Genomic DNA, 18,233 nt, shown 5'->3' with positions numbered 1-18,233 from the left:
AATCAACAGGTGGGGAAAAAACAAGGAGACCATAGGTGGATCCGATGCTGGAAATGAGGGAAACAGAGATCAAAGAGAAAGCATGGAAAGCGAAGCAAGTGAAAGTGATACCTCTGTGCCATTGGAACAATCTGGAGTAAAATTAAATTTTTTTAAAATATTCGACTTAATGGCAATGGAACGCAAGTTGGAGTGGGGAATCCGGGACCCCGGGAACACAAAGGTCGAGGAGGAGGCATCAGAGGAGGGAACAAGCCAGGCACAAAAAAGCAAAGAAATTTAGATGTTTACATGGGAATGACAACAAGAGGCCAATCTGCAACAAAATGAAGGATACACTCACTGTGGTAAATGTATCTGATATTACACTTTCAGATTCTCAGATTGATGTTCTATCTTTGGGTTTTATCGTTTTGTCCAACAAGTAGATTCAACTACACTGATAGTAGGATTATTTCAATTCGCTTGAAAATTAAAATTGAAAAAATGGTATGTAAATAAAAAAGGATGGTGCACCGTCAATAAGCAGTGATGCATCCAATCTTACAATAGGTGATATAGAAATTTGACATACAATGAGAGAATTGGAAGGCTGTGAGGGATGGATTAATAACCCTATGTTGAGTCTAGCAAGAGAAGATCTTGAAATAGATCGAGCCAGTGTAATCGGTTTCAGACCTAAATCCATTTTTTCTTTACCCCAAATAAACAATGATGCAATAGAAGAGTTTGAAAGAGGTGTAAAAAATGAATTAAAAAAAATGGGACAAACGTAAAAACTTTAAATACAATAACCTAACTTAAGAACAGCAGAAGGCAATTAAGGAACTACAGGACAACAAATCAGTGGTAATTTAAAAAAATCCGAAAAGGGAGGGAATGTAGTTGTCTGGCCCTTAGAAATGCATTTGAGGGAAGGCAAGAGACAATTAGATGATGTGAACAATTGTGAAAAAATGGACAGAGTGAGCTATGAAAGAAGCAATGAGATATACAGAGCCAATCTAACTAAATGGAAAGATGATTGTTTAATAACAATGGATGAGTATGAATTCTTAAGCTGTGATTTCCCGAAACTATCAGCAATGTATATGTTGCCTAAAATCCACAAGGATAAGGATAATCCTCTGAGAGACCAATAGTCTCGTCTATGGGTAGCCTAAATAAAAATACTTCAAAGTATATTGACTACTTTTTGAGACCCTTTGTGCAACTGCTTCCATCCTATGTAAGAGATACAGGCGATTTCTTACAGTTGATCAACAATATAATTTGGGAAGAGAGCCTGTTGTTGATGGTATTGGATGTAAATAGCCTGTCCACATGCATACCGCACAATTTAGGCATGAATGCTTGTCGCCATTTCTTAAGAGCACGGTCCATGTCATACTTCATGCATACTGAGATGTTGTTAGAGATGATGTAGACATGTTTGACAAATAATTTCTTCCAGTTTCAATCATGTAACATCCAGACAAACCCAGGGGACAATGGGGACCAAATTCGTCTCTAGCTATGCAGGGTTGTACCTAGGCTGGTCGGAGGAGCAGCTGGCCAATAACTCAACGCCTTTGATCAAAATATCGTCCTCTGGGTAAGGTATATCGATGATATATTTTGTATTTGGAGAGGAAAAGAAATGGATGCTAATGATTTTGTGAAAACCCTGAATAGGAATACATTTAATCTTAGATTTTCTAGTGAAGTACATGCAAATGAAATTAAATTTCTAGATGTAAAAATAAGGGTTGTTAAATTGGAAAGCACATTATTTCGCAAAAAAACAGCTGGTAACAGTTTCCTACATGCTGATAGCTGTCAAGCGAAGAATTTAATTAACAGCATACCATACAGAGAACTTCTTAGGGCAAGAAGGAACTGTAGCTCCGAGGAAGCCTTCTATGATGAAATGAATAACATAAAAGTGAGATTCAGAGAAAGAGGCTACTCTAAGAAAGTGATAGAACAGGCCAGTAATAAATGTAAGAACTGTAAAAAGGGGTGACAATTTTGACAAAACAAACTGACACATGGTTTGCTAATAAGCCTTGATTTAGATGCCAATTATTGGCTTGGATACAAGATATAAATATTCTTACTTGTCAAAATTGTACCAGAGTACCACTAGAGCCACTTCTTTAGTATTCAAACAAATGTATGTAACTTCACTTGTTGTCCATCTTTAGTGTTGGTATGACCTGTGGGGTTTAAAAACAGATCAACTGACCACATCACAAGATGCATATGAATAAAGCCTAGAGAAGGCTGAAACGCGTTATGCTGAACCTTCCAACAAATTAATAAAGGATTCTAAACGACTACACCGGCTGGTGGGCTCCATTTGCCTCTGGAAGCAAAGGCTGTCTCTTTTGGATGGCATCCTCAGAGCATCACATGCATTTGGAAATATTATATATATATATATATTCAATGAAAAACCATAGGTTTCACACATGTTATAGTTAGCTGGACATTTCACTCATACAAAACCATTGAAATTCCCCCGTTATAGTTAACTATAACTTGTGCGCCCGCAATGCACTGCTGATGACGTCACATATTACATCACTCATGACATGGTCAGTGACATCACTCATGACATCACTGATGACATCTCAAATAACATCACTGATGACATCACTGATGACATCATCCTTGTGAAAGAGTGACAGACCGCCTGTCAGCGTAATAGCGTAATATAACCCTTGATACACACATTCAAAAATAGAAACAAAAATTTTCAAAAAACTTAGAATAAAGCCTCGGGGTGGCGGTCCCCGAGGCTCGGGGGCCTTAGAGGCCCCCCATCACTAATAACAAAGCCCCGGGGGTGGCAATCCCCGGGGCTGCAGGGGGGGGCGTGAGCCCCCCACATACTTAAAAAGAGAGGCAAAGAGCCCCCCGCATACTTAAAAAGGAAGCCCCTGAAGATGGGACCCCAGGGATTATAAAAAATTAGTGATAAAGGCAATTTTTTTTACGGAAGATTTACTGTGCGCGTACCATGCACGCACCGTACGACAGACGGTGCAAAGTCAGCAAGTCATCCCGTAAGCACACAAAACCCAAAAAAGAACAAAAATGGGCATTAGGGATGATTGTAAAACCCCCTAACTAACCCAAGAGAATCAGGAAGTCCTATAGCAAACAGCAAACATTTCCTGACAATCTACACATTCAATCCACACAAATATACAAATAAATAACAAATCACATTTATTCCCACATTAAATCAAAATGAAACACTTTTCTATCGCTTGAACTTTTGAACCTTCTCAAAATGACAAACATTTCAACCCTTCCCCCAACCACATTCTGCCAGTTACCATAGAAACACTTCAGGGAACACCTTACTAACAACACAGGTGAAAAGTTCATCATACATTGTTGCAAATCAAAACAGCAAGTGTGCTTGACTTCTCAATACACCAGCTTATATTAAGTAATGTTCTTTTCTATCACTTTTTCTTAACCAAGAAATGATAGGCTTTTAAAAAACAGAAAATTGCACCCTACTTTTCTACCTAGTAACATTTCAAACAACCAATCACTTCTTTGCTTTTTTTCAAAATTCCACTTATTCACCATTTTAGAAAAAAAAACAATCTTCAAACTACCCTTTCATTTACAGAGACCATCTGAGTACATCAAGACCTCTCTTCAACGTGCTTACAGTGTGGATTATGGGACACAGCTATATTTTCTGGAGTGAAAGGTACGCACAACAGAATGAAATTCATAAACACCTAGGTTTACCAAATGTAGACATTAAATGGATTGGACAGAGAGGGTTAAAGTGGCATCAAATGACACCATTGGTGAAATCCTTTATGCATCTCCAACACCCTGACCTCATAATTGTGCACTGTGGTGGCAATGACCTAGGCACTTTGACTAGGGTAGGTCTGGAAATATTTATGAAGGACACCTTTACAGAACTCATGTCACTTTTCCCCAAAACTTCCTTTGTCTATTCTAATATATGCCAAAGGCAAAAATGGAACATGTCCAATCAAATTTGTCAGATTGAGAAAGCTAGGAAACATATGAATAAATTTGTATCTGCGTTTCTCCGTGACTATAGAATGGGGTCCATTTACCATTATAATCTGTGCCTCAATATGCATGACCTCTTTAGGACAGATGGTGTACATTTTACAGATAAGGGGAACAGAGTCTTCCTCTTGAACTTTAGACTCTGCATCGGTACTTACCTGTAGGTACTAAAATATGCCAATAAACACAAGGGCTCTTTTTAGAGCCACCCAACATATAAACACATACACTTCATAAATATCTAAAAATATTTTACTTTTTCTACCTTAGGTACGCTTATGGGACATTTTACAGACTTTGCACCGTACGTCGCACGTACGAGCATGGAAATCTATCGTAATAAAAAAATACCGTCTATTACAAATTTTTTATAATCCCCGGGGACCCCATCCCCTAAAATAAAATGTTGGGGACTGTGGGGGGAGCCCTAAAGCCCCCATGTTCCCAGCCGGCTCCCCGTGTCCTTTGGGAGCCGGCATTGTTTTTTGTCAGAGAGAGCAGCTAACATGCTGCTCTCTCTGACGAAAAGCAGTTTGTTATGGTAGGGCGGGAGCCGCAAGACTCTTACCCTACCATAACAAACAGCAGTGTCCTGGGGTAGGCACCCCAGGACACTGTAGAAGCTGGCCCTGGGAAGGTGGCGGTCCCCACGGCCACACAAGGCTCCAGGAGGGGGGCCGTGCGTCCCCCCTCCCAACATAGAAAAGCCCCAGGGGGTGGTGGTCCCCGGGGCTTTGGGGCTCCGTCACAGACCCCCCTATTTTACATATTAGTGCCCCGGGGAGGTGGCGGTTCCAGGGGTGTGTGGGGGGGCTTGAGTCCCCCCACACAGGTTTAAAAAAAAAAAAAAAAGAAGCCCCGGGGGTGGCGGTCCCCGGGGCTGCGGGGGGGCCGTGAGCCTCTCAACATACTAAAAAAAAGAGCCCCGGGGGTGGCACTCCCCGGGACTCAGGGGGCCTTAGAGGCCCCCCATCACTATTAACAAAGCCCCGGGGGGAAGCGGTTCCCGGGGCTGTGGGGGGCTCTATGCCCCCGCGCAATCACAATTACTTTGCCCCGGGGTGTGGCGCTCCCCCGGGCAGTGTGGGGGTGATTGAGACCCCCCCACACTTTTTTAATAATTTTGCCCCCGGGATTTGGTCCCCCTAGGGGCTAATTTAAAAAAAAACAGACCAGGATTTTTTTTTGCAGAGTTCGCGTACGTAAGCGGACCCTGCGATTTTTAAAAATCTTTTTTTGGGGCCTTGGGGGTCCTTGTGGGACCCCCTGAGCAGGCCTAGGGGGTCAGGGTGTTTCTACCCTGCCCCTTTTTTGCGTTTTCCACGTATGTTTCTCTGATTTCTTGTGCCTTGGTTCTTCCGAAGCACAATATGGCTGCCAACACATCCTGGTTTGGAGTGCTGACAGACAGTTGACAGCCAATGACCATGCAGCTCGTGCTCATAATGGTACACATACTGTCCTTTGATTTTACTTTTGATTTTCTCAGGAACTACTGAACGGATTTACACCATTCAACAAAAAGGGTCATCTGCGAACCGAACTCTACCTTTTTGCCAAATTTGGTGTAATTCCGTTCAGCCGTTCGGGCTGTAGCCCTGGCTAAAGGCCCTATGGAAAATTGCATGGGAAAAACACGTTTCGGGACCCCACTTTTTTTTGGCCCCACTTCACGAATCACCCCCAAACTTTCAGGGTAGGAGCAGAGCAGAGCAGGCCATTTTCTTGGAGAAATTCGCGAAGATTCGTCCACCGGCGCCAAAGTTATTCTAAATTTAAATATCTTTTATTCAGTGCAAAGGATAAAAAAAAAATTACAAGCATGTATCACACAGAGTCTTGATATATGAAGATTCAACAGTTAAAGATGTTCATCCATGGATCATGGAGCGGATCTCAAAATGCATTGCAACAGTTCGCTGATAAAGTTAACGTTTAAACATTGCGTGATCATGCTATCTCTGGTGATGGATCTTGTTAAGCGAGCAATTTCAATAAAAGCGTAATGGGGTAAGGGTATCGAACTTGGGATCATGTGGCGTGTGGTGTATCAGGTAGTGAAGATTGCGGCGGGGAGCGCCAAAGTTATTCTAAATAGAATGTTGTGAATTTCCTATGGAAACTAGGTTTTAACTATAACTACCTACTGGCGACCGCCAGTAGGTAATATATATATGTTTTTTGATAAAGTATCAATTTTCATGAGAGGGGCAAGTCAGTAGAGCCGCATGTTTTAAAAAGAAGACACGTGGGCTCCATTAGCATCATGCCTCGCTGAGAGAAAAAAACATACAATGTTTCAAAAATAAAGTTGGAAAAGACACACCATTATTATTTTTGCGGGTGAGCGTGTCGTGCCTGTAACAGCAGGTTGGAGAAAGTCTTTTAAGAAAATAGTGTTCCAGATTGTAAATAAAACTTACAGCGAAGCAACACATGTAAGGGGGCTGTCTCAGTGGGAGTTTACAACATGAGAAAAGGTGACTCTAAGGGAGTACTAAGCTTATTTATTTATACATTTTATATAGCGAAAGCTAGACGCAAAGGTATCAGAGCGCTTCACATAAAAAGAAATAGCATAATGTAGCTTTACATAGGATGCATAAAATGAGAAATAGAATAACATAGTTCTGCGTAGGATGCTATACTACAGATTAACGCGCAAGCATTAACAGAGATAAAGAGAATCATGCAAAAAAAAAAAAGTGTGTTTACAGTGGGCAGACTAATTAGAACAGCATAAATTATAGAAGTGAATGACATACTAGACAGCTGAAACAATCAAATAACTAACTACCCCAAACAGTTGAGTCATGGAGAGAGTGAGCTATTGGAGCCTAGTTCAGTTGGCGTGTGTGGTAAGGTATTTGTTGAGGAGAAAGAGTTTCAGGTTCCCCTTGAAGCAGGAGGAGTGGTGGCATCGGAGGTCTCTAGGGAGTGCGTTCCATATACTGGGTGCATTCTATTGACCAATGAAAAGCCACCATTTACAAATGACAGTAACAGGAGACAATCCTGAAAAATTACCCTAATCGGAGCTCCATAGTCCTGCGTAGAAAAAAGTGACTTAGTTCCCTAGAACCTAAACATTTAGCAAAGTATATATTTTTTTATTAACAGTTTTAAACAGGTGCCTGGAGACTAAAAATGGACCAGAGCCACTTAAGTTTCAGATCCGATACTGTGAGGTCCTTATTGTAATTTTTTTGTGAGAAAAAAAAAAAATATATATATATTCACTGAAAAAACCAAAGGTTTTACACACGTTATAGTTAGGAATTAGCATTTACAAAACCTATGAAATTCACTGAAAAAACCATAGGTTTGACACATGTTATAGTTAACTGGACATTTTACTCATATAAAACCAATGAAATTCCCCTGTTATAGTTGCTTCAGCTAACTAAAACTCACGCCACCGCAATGCACTGCTGATGACATCACATATTACAGAAAGAAGTATCAAAATGGTATTGGGCATTAATTGAAACAGGAAAAGAAGATCCAACAATTGCTGAAAAAATATGGAAGAAAGACTTACAAAATGAAGTTTCAGACCTTTGTCAAATCTGGAAAAAATGAATAGAAAAATGTTGGTTATGCGTAAAGGCCGCTCCACTAAAAAGGAATCACCTTTTCTCTATACATAGAGCGTACTGGACTCCCAAAAAGTTAACAAAATTTAAAGGAGCCACAGTAAAATCGTGCAGCAAATGTGGAGAGGAAAAAGCGGATGATATACATATGTTCGGTGGGTGCCCTTCGCTTACACAATATTGGCAAGAAATTGGTAAGACTCTAACTGCAGTACTGGCAACTCCAATAACTGTGAGTATTATTTTAATTATTTTTGGGATATATTGCACTACTCAACCGAATCAGATAAAGTTAGATAAACATCAAGAAAACTTATTATTTGTTATGATCCTGTTAGCACGTAGGGAGATTTGTATTAATTGGATAAAACCAGTCCCTCCAACACACGAAAGCTGGTTAAACACTGTAATAAGAATTAGTAGTCTAGATAGAAGGGGGAAACAAACCAAAAAGACAAAATACTGGGAGATCCTGGAAAATTATATTGAATCTAGACAATAACTTATAATCTCTCCGTGCCAGAGGGCCCTTTGCTGGTTTTTTCTCTTTTTGGTTTTTTCTTTTTTATTTCTTTTTTCTTTTTCTTTTTTTTTTCTGATTCCAATGATTAAGCGGACAATAATTCCTGGCATGACTTGAAGTCTGTCAAACATCCAAAGGGCCAGAGAACTCCCGAAACGACGGAATTATTGAATAAGATGGAGGTGTGCAGCGGAGAACTGATCGGACTAAGAACGAGGCTCTCCCCTTGTACCTCTCGATAGACGATCAGGGGCAGCCTTTGTGAAACACCTCGTTCGAATCTGTTGGTCTCCCAAACGCCTTTCTTTTCTTTTTATTTAAACCGCAATATGAGGATAAAAAAAAAAAAAAAAAAAGCATTCCACATGGACAAAATGACTGGGTTATAGTCATTTATATATTTGGACTCTTCACCTCTTCTTAAATTGTACGTATTTTTAGGTGACCTTTTTGTGATGTTATGTCGCAAAGATGACATTAAATTGTTGACTCTTCCTTTTGAAAGTACCGGTCTTGCAAATCCAAAACGACATTTGGTGTAGAATTTAGTCTTTGATTTGAATTTTCACCGACAATATTTTCCATAACGATGACTTTGAAAGTGTAACACTTTTCCTCTTAAGTCCTTATCAGTTGTACTATTAGGTATGTCACAAGTGGCATATTCTTCAATAAAGGACAGTACAGTCTCATCCGAGGCTGTTCCAAATTTGGGTGCATCCTTGATCCATATCAGCATATGAATATGAGGAGCACCTCTTGCTTGATATTCTTTTCTCCAAAAGAAATCCAGAACTTCACCAAGAGGTGGATTTTCCTTGTTTGTAATAAAAGACATCATAGCTTCAAATCTATGATTAAAATATCTGCAAATATAAACCGGATCCAACAAACACAGTTCTCCAGGTGTCTTGTAGTTTATATTTTCCATGTTTGCATTCGCCTCCCGAAGAAATTCAAGTAAATCTTCCCAAGCATACTCTGCACAGCTTAGAGTTAAAAACCATGTAGGTGCTCCTAAGTTTCTAAGCATGCATTTCAAATCTCCATGACGCCGGTACCAATACTCATTAGTACCATGCTGACAAGCCATTAAATTAATTAGGTGTGAATCCAAGACACTATCTTTCTGTTGCACTTTATCCATAAATTCCTTTGCTGAAACATTTTGCAGATGCACTCCACTTTTTAAGATATGGTTTACTGCATAAGAAAGACCAGATAAGTCACTCTCAAAGAGAAGATGAAACAAATATGGAATGCATTGGCGAAACCTCGGATCTTCTGCATATAATCTTGTTGTCCGGTACTCAGATGCAGGAATCTGCATAGGTCGATGATCATATCGTGTACCTTCACCTGTAGGGAATAACTGTGGGAAACAACGACCTTCCAAACTTTCTTCCCATACACTAATAGGATTTCCTTTTGCTTTTTTAATCTGAAATAATTCAATAGCATTCCCTATTGCTTCTTTGGAATGCAGTGGATGAACACTGTAATGCTCATAAATTTCTTCACTTCTGGATAAGTCAACTTTTTCAATTTGTCCAATAGACAAATCATTGTCCTCTTCTTCACTTACTTCTTCTTCTTCTACGTATACATTTTTATAGTATTTATTGTTTTTGACTAAATACAACGTTGCCTTTTTGACTTTTCTAACATCCACTAAATCTTGCCAGATTTTCTTACTCTTTGTAGGTACACCATTAACTAGACTAACTAGAGGTTCCTCTTCTACATTTTCAACACCAATTGTTTCCATATTTATTTTTAAATCAAGTGGCAAATATACAACTCTACCCTTTAATCCTCTTTGTAAATCTGAAGGATTTAATTTGCTAGTCTTAGGCTCCATACAAACAATAGCCTGAAAAGGATGTACACATTGAATCAGAATAGTCTCATAAGTATTTAAATCCATCAGTTCTGATGGAATATTTATCAACTCAAGATTATTATGTACAGCTCTAGCAGGCATTCTATTTTCATTTAATTTATTATAACAATACTTACAAATACGTTGCTCAAAACCCAAATCAAAATAGTTTTCTACCAACAAATAAGTTGCAAAATCTTTCCACTGACTATTACTTTCATCTTCACTTTTTAAATATAAATCAACTAACCTAGTTTGGCTTTTGTAATGAATGCGTCGACAACACACAAAAGGAAAATTTGGTTTTTCACCTGCAATGACCTTAAACATTGGTATTTGCTGTTCAAAATTTTCAGTATTAAAATTTCCAACATTACCTAACACATTTCCTTCTATAACTATATCAGTTTCTGCATTGTCTTCATCTGGACCAAAATAACTTACCTCAATTTCTGCACAAATCTTCTTAACATCTAATTCACATCCATGCAAAAGAGCATTATTTAACTGTTTAAGTTTAAGTGCTGGACTTTTTGCATAATACAACTTTCTCACTAATTTTCTCATTTTCGTATGATGCACTGCTAACATCCTGAAGTGATGAAACACACTCTGGCATATTTATTTAGAAAGACAAGCCAGAGAATGGCCTTGCAGACCTATTTTTTCTCGCACCCTGCAATGGTCTAATTCTTGCGACATTACAATTTTTTTTTAAGACTTTCCTTAGTGTACTTACGTAAGAAATTGCGAAAGAAATCAATTGAATCCTGTCGTACACTGCAAATGCTACTACAATTCCAACTGTAAACAGGAACATTAGGACGTCCCTCTAAAACTTCTCCACCTATCACCTCTTCAGCATTTCTAACCACAACTTTCTCTTTCTCAGTAGCAGAACCATCCTTCACCTCATATGCTCGACCACTGGTGTCAACTGCATGCAACAAATCGTTACTTTGAAAGTAACTCTCTTCATTAAAAAATGGCTCAGAAGTTGAAGTATGCATCCATTTCCCAGAAAACACTTTACAAAAATTACTTCTATTTATGTGTTTCTTCCATTTACTCTTAGCCTTTAAAACTCTGATTGCCTTATTTAGTGTATTTATTCTATTATTTACTAAAATAAATAATTTTCTTTTTGTCTCAAACGCGTGCTCAACAACATCCTCTATATATTTTTTCTTTTTATAAAAAGCAGATTTTCTTTTAGAAACTTTTTCCTTTTTTAATAAATTCAAAACTACTGTTATAAAACATACGCTTCCCGATTTCCGTAAACTGATTCGTACGTGTTTTACGGTATATATTTTCCTCTCTGCTGATTTAAGAAACATTTTGTTTTTTTCTAGCATTTCTCCTTGTAGATACTGATAACTGTTTTTCCTTTTGAAAATGATCCTTTCCATTTTTCCTTTGACATAATCTTTTTAAGAAATCCTTGCTTTTCTTACCAGGAGCACTCTTCTTTTTATCCGTCCTTTGTTGTTTTGATAATTCCTCTAACTCTTTCCTCTTCAAATGGTATGTCCGTTTATACAGCTTTCTTTTTTCATTTCTGGTCGGCATACTAGTTTATGTTTCTGATAAATGTGACAATCTGTAAAGAACAAACATAACAAATATTATAGTTCGCTACTAGCATATAACATACAAATTATAACCAGAGGTTCATTTGATTAGTAGAATAAAGACAAAGAAACAGTCTCTGAACAGAGTATGAAATCCTGTAGGCGATGTTGGTTCTAAATTTATGACAGTCCATAGCTGTGTCAACATTATAGACGTATTTTCTGATTCTAATTTTTAAAACATACAAACAGTACACTGTTTTTCAACAACTGTCAGTGATCCTAGTGCTTTTATTTTTTTTTACTATAATCTCTTATACACTTCATGAAAACATGTATTGTCACTCTCATAAAGCAGATCAACGACGAATAGTAAAAGAAAACTGTCTTCAAGAATGCTTTATTATCCAAAATAATTTTATTTATTTAAAAGTTCATATTCTAAAAGACCTTGAAGCATTATTTCATCCGATACTTCTTCTGATTGATCATCCTCAACTTCCAAATTCTCCTCTTCCCCTTCCACCATCTCTAAATAGGAACTGTCCAATGTCTTATCCATAAAGTCATCATTTTCAGTATTATTTTCCTCCTGAAAAACTCCATCTAATAATTCCTCCAGTAGATCATTTGCGATTTCAAAATTCAATTCACTTTTTTCTGAATAATTTTCCATTATTCTAATTTTTTTTCTGTCTTCTGTATCCTTTTAAAAAATATAAAGACTAAATTATATCTTTTTCATAAATAGATAACTTAAAAGTACCTTTACTAATTTTTAAACTACATACATTTTTATAATATCTAACTCATTACCTCCTCGTTAGTCTTCCTCGCCACATGATTTACATAGTGAGCTTTAGCTCCACAACAGAACCCTCCAAAGCAAAAGAAAAAAACCTCCCACCCCCTCCCAACATGGCCGACCAGTCCCACCTGACCTCTATAAGAGGCGGACCGGCCCAACCAACAGCCTGTTTTTTTTGTTCTGCGCGATTCTCTCCAGAGGCGCTGTTCAGGTAAGATGGGCCGGCGTGAGCTGGCCCTTGGGGTTTAGGGTTGAGGACCTGCTCTAGCGGTCCCTGGTGCCTTATGCCTACAAATCCCCCCCCCTCTTCCTTCCCCCGGTCCTGTGGGGCCGGTTAGGTGCTGCTATAGCGTGCCAAGGGTCTACAGGGGGGGGGGCGGCCGGGGGTGTGGAGTGGTTGTACATGCCCGTGTCTCCCCCGGTCGTTAATGATGGGCCCTAGCCATTATGTGGGCTTTTGGGTCCTGCGCATTCTCCTGTGTGTTGATACATGCTGGTGGTTGAAACACCCCTCAGGTGTAGGTGTTTCTTGTGTTCCTGGCTCCCCTGTTTTGACTGCGTGGGCTGGCTATTCATGTGCTGTTTCCGCCTGTTAACTGCAGTGTAGGTGAGGTTCAGCAACGGTAGCTCTACGCCTAGGATGTCCGCTGAAGCCGGGGACCCAGGTTCGAGTCCGGTGTGAGACTCGTATTTCAATTTTATACATTAAAGATGTGCCTCCGTAACGGGGGAGTTTGCGCCAAGTTTGTAAAACCTCAGGCCTGGCTTTGGTCCGCCTGGAATTGCGCTCTGACTACATGCCACGAGTGGTGGACATGGGCGCTGTCTCACGTTTTGGATAACGGCTCTGGGCTGTCGCAGTTGTAGTGCGCGGCGTGCTGGAGCCTTGCCTGGGTCAGCGGCGGCTTGTAATGAGGCCGCATGTCCGGCTTCTTGACTGGGAGTCCCATGGTCGAAAATTCCATTGACCTGATAATAAGGCAGACCCTGATGTACGTTCCCTCAGGTACGCAAATGTGGTTGGGGGGGGCGGGCTCGGTCCTACCTTTTTGTTGGCGGGTCCTCGGGGGCTCTGCTGTCCGGGCCGGGTGCTCCCCTCCTGCAGGCCTGGGACGCTGGTCGCTGCCGAGTCTCGCCTCTGCCTCCCTTCGTGGATTGTGGCTGCCCTACGGGCCGCGGCGGTTTGCCGCGCTGTGGTTGGCTCCGGGCGCCTCCCGCCTCTCGGGGGCGGGGTTTTGGTTGCCACCAGGTGCGACCGATGATTGCCTTCATCGGTCTTGTGCGGCTTTCTCCGGCTGCCGCAGCGGTTGGGACGCGGCGTGCTTGGACTGTAGGCAGCGCGTCTGTCTCCTTCTCGGAGGGTCCGGTGTACGATCCTCGGTAATTCCCATTTCATTGAAAGGAGCTATAGCTCAATGGTGAGTCTTGTGCCTTTGGTGCAGACAGCCCTCACAGGTCAGGGTTCGAATCCTGCCAATGCTGTGGAGGTTTCCCAAGGTGGATATTTTCAATAAGTTTTTTGTGTCGACCCTGTGATTCCTGCCTGTAAGCATACGACACAAGGTGAAGGGGTAGTGATTTATTCCTTCTACATGCAGCCATACGGCCTGTGACATTGTCTCATTCACAGATTAACTGTGCTTATCTGGCGCGCTCTGATGGGGCGCGGTACTGCGTGGGGACAGTTCCCTTTTGTCCGTGTTCCTTTTCTGGCGCCCTGGGGGACTCGCCCTGGGCCGTCTGGTTGCGCCGGTCTCGAGTGTTCCGCTCGTGGTGTCCCATTCTGCAGCTGTGGAGATGTGTGGCTCAATGGTTAGCGAATCAGACCCTGTTGCAGAGGTCTGGCCCAGGTCCTGAGTTCGATTCCCCGCCTCGGCGGGTCTTGGCTCGAAATCCCAGGGATCTGTTTATTTCCTCTGGGCAATGGCTGGTTTTTTCTCTCCACGTCGGCCCCACAGGGCTTCGGTTGCCTGGACTCCTCCTTGGGGAGGGACGCCTCAGGGAGTTAGCCGGGTTAGGGGTCCTCAGCGGCTTTCGTACTAACGCCTTGTGCCATTGCTGGGGTGTTGTGCGCGATTTTTGTATCGTGTTGCTCTTCTGTGTAGTCCGGCATGGCCCCTGCGCAGGGATGTCACGCAAGTTCGTGCATCGTTCCTTGTTGGGCTTGGTTTTACCTCCGCCGGCGGCGGTGGTGGTTCCCGGGGTTTTCTCGGGGTGCGTTCTCTACGCATGTCTCCGGACTCCCTTCCTCTGCCGGCGTCCGTTGTGAGGGACGTTGGGGGGGGGGGTCTTTGTCACCCTTTACCGGTCTGGCTGCGTCCTTGTCGGCGGTGACGACGTTTTTGACGCGGGGGAATCCTCTTCCGCCTGTGGGTGAGGGCGTCCCGCCCTTGCATGGGTGGGGTCCTTCGGCGGGTCCAGGCCCGGGTTTCGGCTGTTACCGATCTCGTACTGGTTCTGCCACTCCCTCTTTCGCCCCTAGATACTGACTTTCAGCCCTCTCACTCCAGGGGGTCCCCTGGGGGGGGGGGGGGGGCCGGTTGCCTCCGTTGCGTCCCGTCCTGGGACGTGGCTGTCCCGGTTCTTGGGCTCTTAGGGCTTGCTGGCCGGTGTCCGGTCTTGCTGGTCTTGCGGACTTTCCGCGGGGTCCCACCGTCTCGACGGGTTGGGGTCCCTGCTCCTTACCTTGTCTCGCCTGTAGGTTTTTCTGGGACCGTGGATTGGCCTGTGGGGCCGGCCTGCGAGTGGGGGTCCCCGCTCTCGGTTGCGGGTACTTCCGTTGGGCTTGCCTTCTGGCCCAGGGGGGGGGGGAGCTGTGCTCCTGGCCCGCCGGGTGGATCTTCTTCGCCGGGTGTGGGTCTTGGGGTTCCCTGTCTGGCCGTGTGCTACCTCTCGGCCTCGTTTTTTTTCCCCCCCCGTGGGTGAGGCTTCACGTCTGGCGGTGTCTCTCATCCGTCGGCTTCCTGACCTATGTACGGTGGTCCCTTCGGTCCTCGTCTCGGGCTTGTCCTCCTTCGGGGGGCGTGTGCCTGGTCCCGGTACTTCCCTCTGGTTCATTCAGGGGGGGTGGGCGTCCTTTGGCGCCGGGTCGTTTGGAGGTCGTTGGGTTCTCCTGCAGTCGCACAGCTCCTCGTGCTTCGGGGGTTGCTGAATGTCCTCCTGGCCTGCCGTCTTTTTGCTGTGCTCGCTTCGGCCGCACAATTACTTTAATTGGATGAGTGGATTAGCTTGGCCCCGGCACAAGGATGACACGCATATTCGTGAAGCGTTCCATATGCCGGTGCTTCGGGTCCCCAGGTCTTGGTCGGGTCGGGCGACCTGGTGGTGTGGGTGTCACCGGTCCTGTCCCTTCGGGCTGTCTTTTCCCCGGGGTCCGACTAGGTGGAGGCGGTTCGACGGAGTCGGATCTAGCCTTCGTTGCCTGGTCTCGCCCTGCCCCGGTGGTGTTTCGGCGCCTGGGGCCTCGGCTCGGTCTGCCTCCGGTGTCTCTGTTCACGGAGGGGGACTTGGCCCTCCTGCCCGGGTTCTACTCCTCCTTCCGGGTCCTTGTGGTTGCCCTGTCTTTCGCGTGGCCTTTCGGTCTGATGTACGTGTTTCCCCCGTGTCCTCTGATATCGCGGGTCCTCGGCTGGATTCGCTTGGGCAGGGCCGGGGTGCTCCTGGGTGCTCGCCTCGGCAGCGCATGGACTTATTTTGGAACATTGCAGTGAAGATGTGCCTGGCACCCGCGCGTGGTTGACACGCAAGTCGTGGTGCGTTTCCTGTTTTTAGTTCCCGGCGGGGTCCACCGCCCCGGGTACCCTCTCCTTTGGCGAGCTGGCGGTTCGAGCCTCCTGGCCGATCCCGGATCTTCCCGTACCGTGGTTGGGTCCCCCGCTCTAGGAGTCGGTGTTGAGCCGGCTCTTGTCAGCTGGCCTGCCTCCTTCTGCAGGCCTGGTTCTTGAGCGGATGACGCTGCTTGCTCGGGGTTGTTCTTCGGGGGTTGTGGTTTTGCTGCTGGGTTCCCGCAGGTCTTCCACGTTCTCTTCCTGTGCCCGGCACTGGGCGTCCTTCTCGCGTTGGCGTGGTCGGCTTGGTGCTGTCCCCGCCTCCGTGGTCCCCTTGCGGGTCTTGGTTTTCAGGTCTGAGGGGTTTTCCTGGGGCGTGGCCACTTCTTCCCTGTGGGCCCGGTGGGCGGCCTTGCGGGCCTTCCACAGTCCAGTGTTCGACGGGCTGGTTTCCCTGGTGGCTCGCTTGGCTCCGGAGTTGTTGCTCCGTCGCCCTCGGACGCTCTGCCGGTCTCCCCCTTGGGTTCTCTCTCTCGATCTACGAGCTCTTCGGGGCCCGCCCTTTTGGGCCCCTGCCCTCGGTGGCTTTACGGTTCCTCACCTTTTAGGTGGTTTTTCCCTGGTGGCAGTGGTGTCTGCTGGGCGGATGGGCGTGCGGGGGTCGTGCCTCCGCTCCCCTTCCTTCTTGCGGGTTTTTGCCGGACATGGTTGTTCCTCCGGCATGTCCCCCGTGTCCTTCCCGGGGTTCCTTCCCTGGGGTCCCGGGCTCGGGTGGTATCTTTACCGCTTTTCCCTGCCGACGAAGGGAGAGGGTCAGTCAGACCTCCGTGTGGTCTGGCGATTCTGAATAAGGTTCCTCTCTTGTCCGTGCTGGTTGTTCGGCGTGCTGTTTTGGCTTCTCTTGGCCGCACGTCTTTCCTTTCCCGGTGGAATGGCCTGTTTTGTGTCTTTTGGCCCGGTTCGTTCGGGCCACTAGCCCTCTTTCCACCTTGGTTCGCTGGCTTCCACAGGCTATCATCCTTTCCTACGCTTCGCTGGGTTCGGTGGATCCGGCGGGGGTCCAGGGTCGGTCCACGGGGAGTGGCTCGGTGTCCTGGGTCCCCTTCAGGGTGTCTCCTCTGTGGAGATTTGTCGGGCGTCGACGTTGTCGTCCCCCACCTTGTTCATGGGACTCTTTCGGTCCCGGGGGACTTCGCTGGGGCCGTTCGGAGTGCAGGTGCTGCGGCTCCTGGCTGGCCTACTTTTCCTTTATGTCTTGATTTCAGGTTTCCTGTGATCCCTGTTTTCTTGTCATTTATTCTACTTCAACCTTGGGTTGGTTTCTCTGCATCACCGTGTGGTGTTGTTTTTATGGTGGTCAATGAAGCCTTGTTGGCTTGGGTATTTGCTCACTATGTAAATCATGTGGCGAGGAAGACTAACGAGGAGGTAATGCCCCGGTTACTTACCGGTAATCTTCATTACTCCGAGTATAGTCTTCCTCGCCACATGAGTTCCCTCCCCCCCTCCCTGTCTGGCTATCGGCTTCATTGTTTGCTTGGTAGATCAGGCTGTTGGTTGGGCCGGTCCGCCTCTTATAGAGGTCAGGTGGGACTGGTCGGCCATGTTGGGAGGGGGTGGGAGGTTTTTTTCTTTTGCTTTGGAGGGTTCTGTTGTGGAGCTAAAGCTCACTATGTAAATCATGTGGCGAGGAAGACTATACTCGGAGTAATGAAGATTACCGGTAAGTAACCGGGGAATTAACTACATATATTAAGATAGCACCTTCCTCTTGTTTGAAAACAAATTGACACTATGAGCCTAGACATTAACACTATTCCTTTTTTTTCTTTAAATAATTACTGCTGTAAAAAGACATTTTACTGTCAAATTTGTTTTTAGATTTTCTGGATATCACAACTATTGATAAACTTTATAATTGATTTTAGGGATCCATTTTCTGAGTTCACCACTACAAACTGCTATTCAAACTATATACAGTCTGAAAGGGAGGCTCACATTGTACAAACCATAACATTCACTTAACA

At 44.5% G+C, this 18,233-nt stretch overlaps 1 non-coding gene and 1 pseudogene across 1 annotated transcript; both read left to right on the top strand.

Moving 5' to 3' along the window:
• The first annotated feature begins 15,619 nt into the window (after positions 1 to 15,619).
• On the top strand, positions 15,620 to 15,719 carry LOC147737450 (U6 spliceosomal RNA; annotated as a pseudogene).
• Positions 15,720 to 16,102: 383 nt separating this feature from the next.
• LOC147737449 (U6 spliceosomal RNA) lies at positions 16,103 to 16,208 on the top strand. Its single transcript, XR_015300389.1, has one exon. It is a non-coding gene; the product is annotated as a U6 spliceosomal RNA (small nuclear RNA).
• The last annotated feature ends 2,025 nt before the right edge of the window (positions 16,209 to 18,233 follow it).

Source organism: Lissotriton vulgaris, chromosome 1_1, assembly GCF_964263255.1.
Source record: "Lissotriton vulgaris chromosome 1_1, aLisVul1.2, whole genome shotgun sequence".
Classification (NCBI taxonomy): Eukaryota; Metazoa; Chordata; class Amphibia; order Caudata; family Salamandridae; genus Lissotriton; species Lissotriton vulgaris.
The sequence above is the reverse complement of the archived record's forward strand: the minus strand, read 5'-3'. Positions and strand labels throughout refer to the sequence as shown.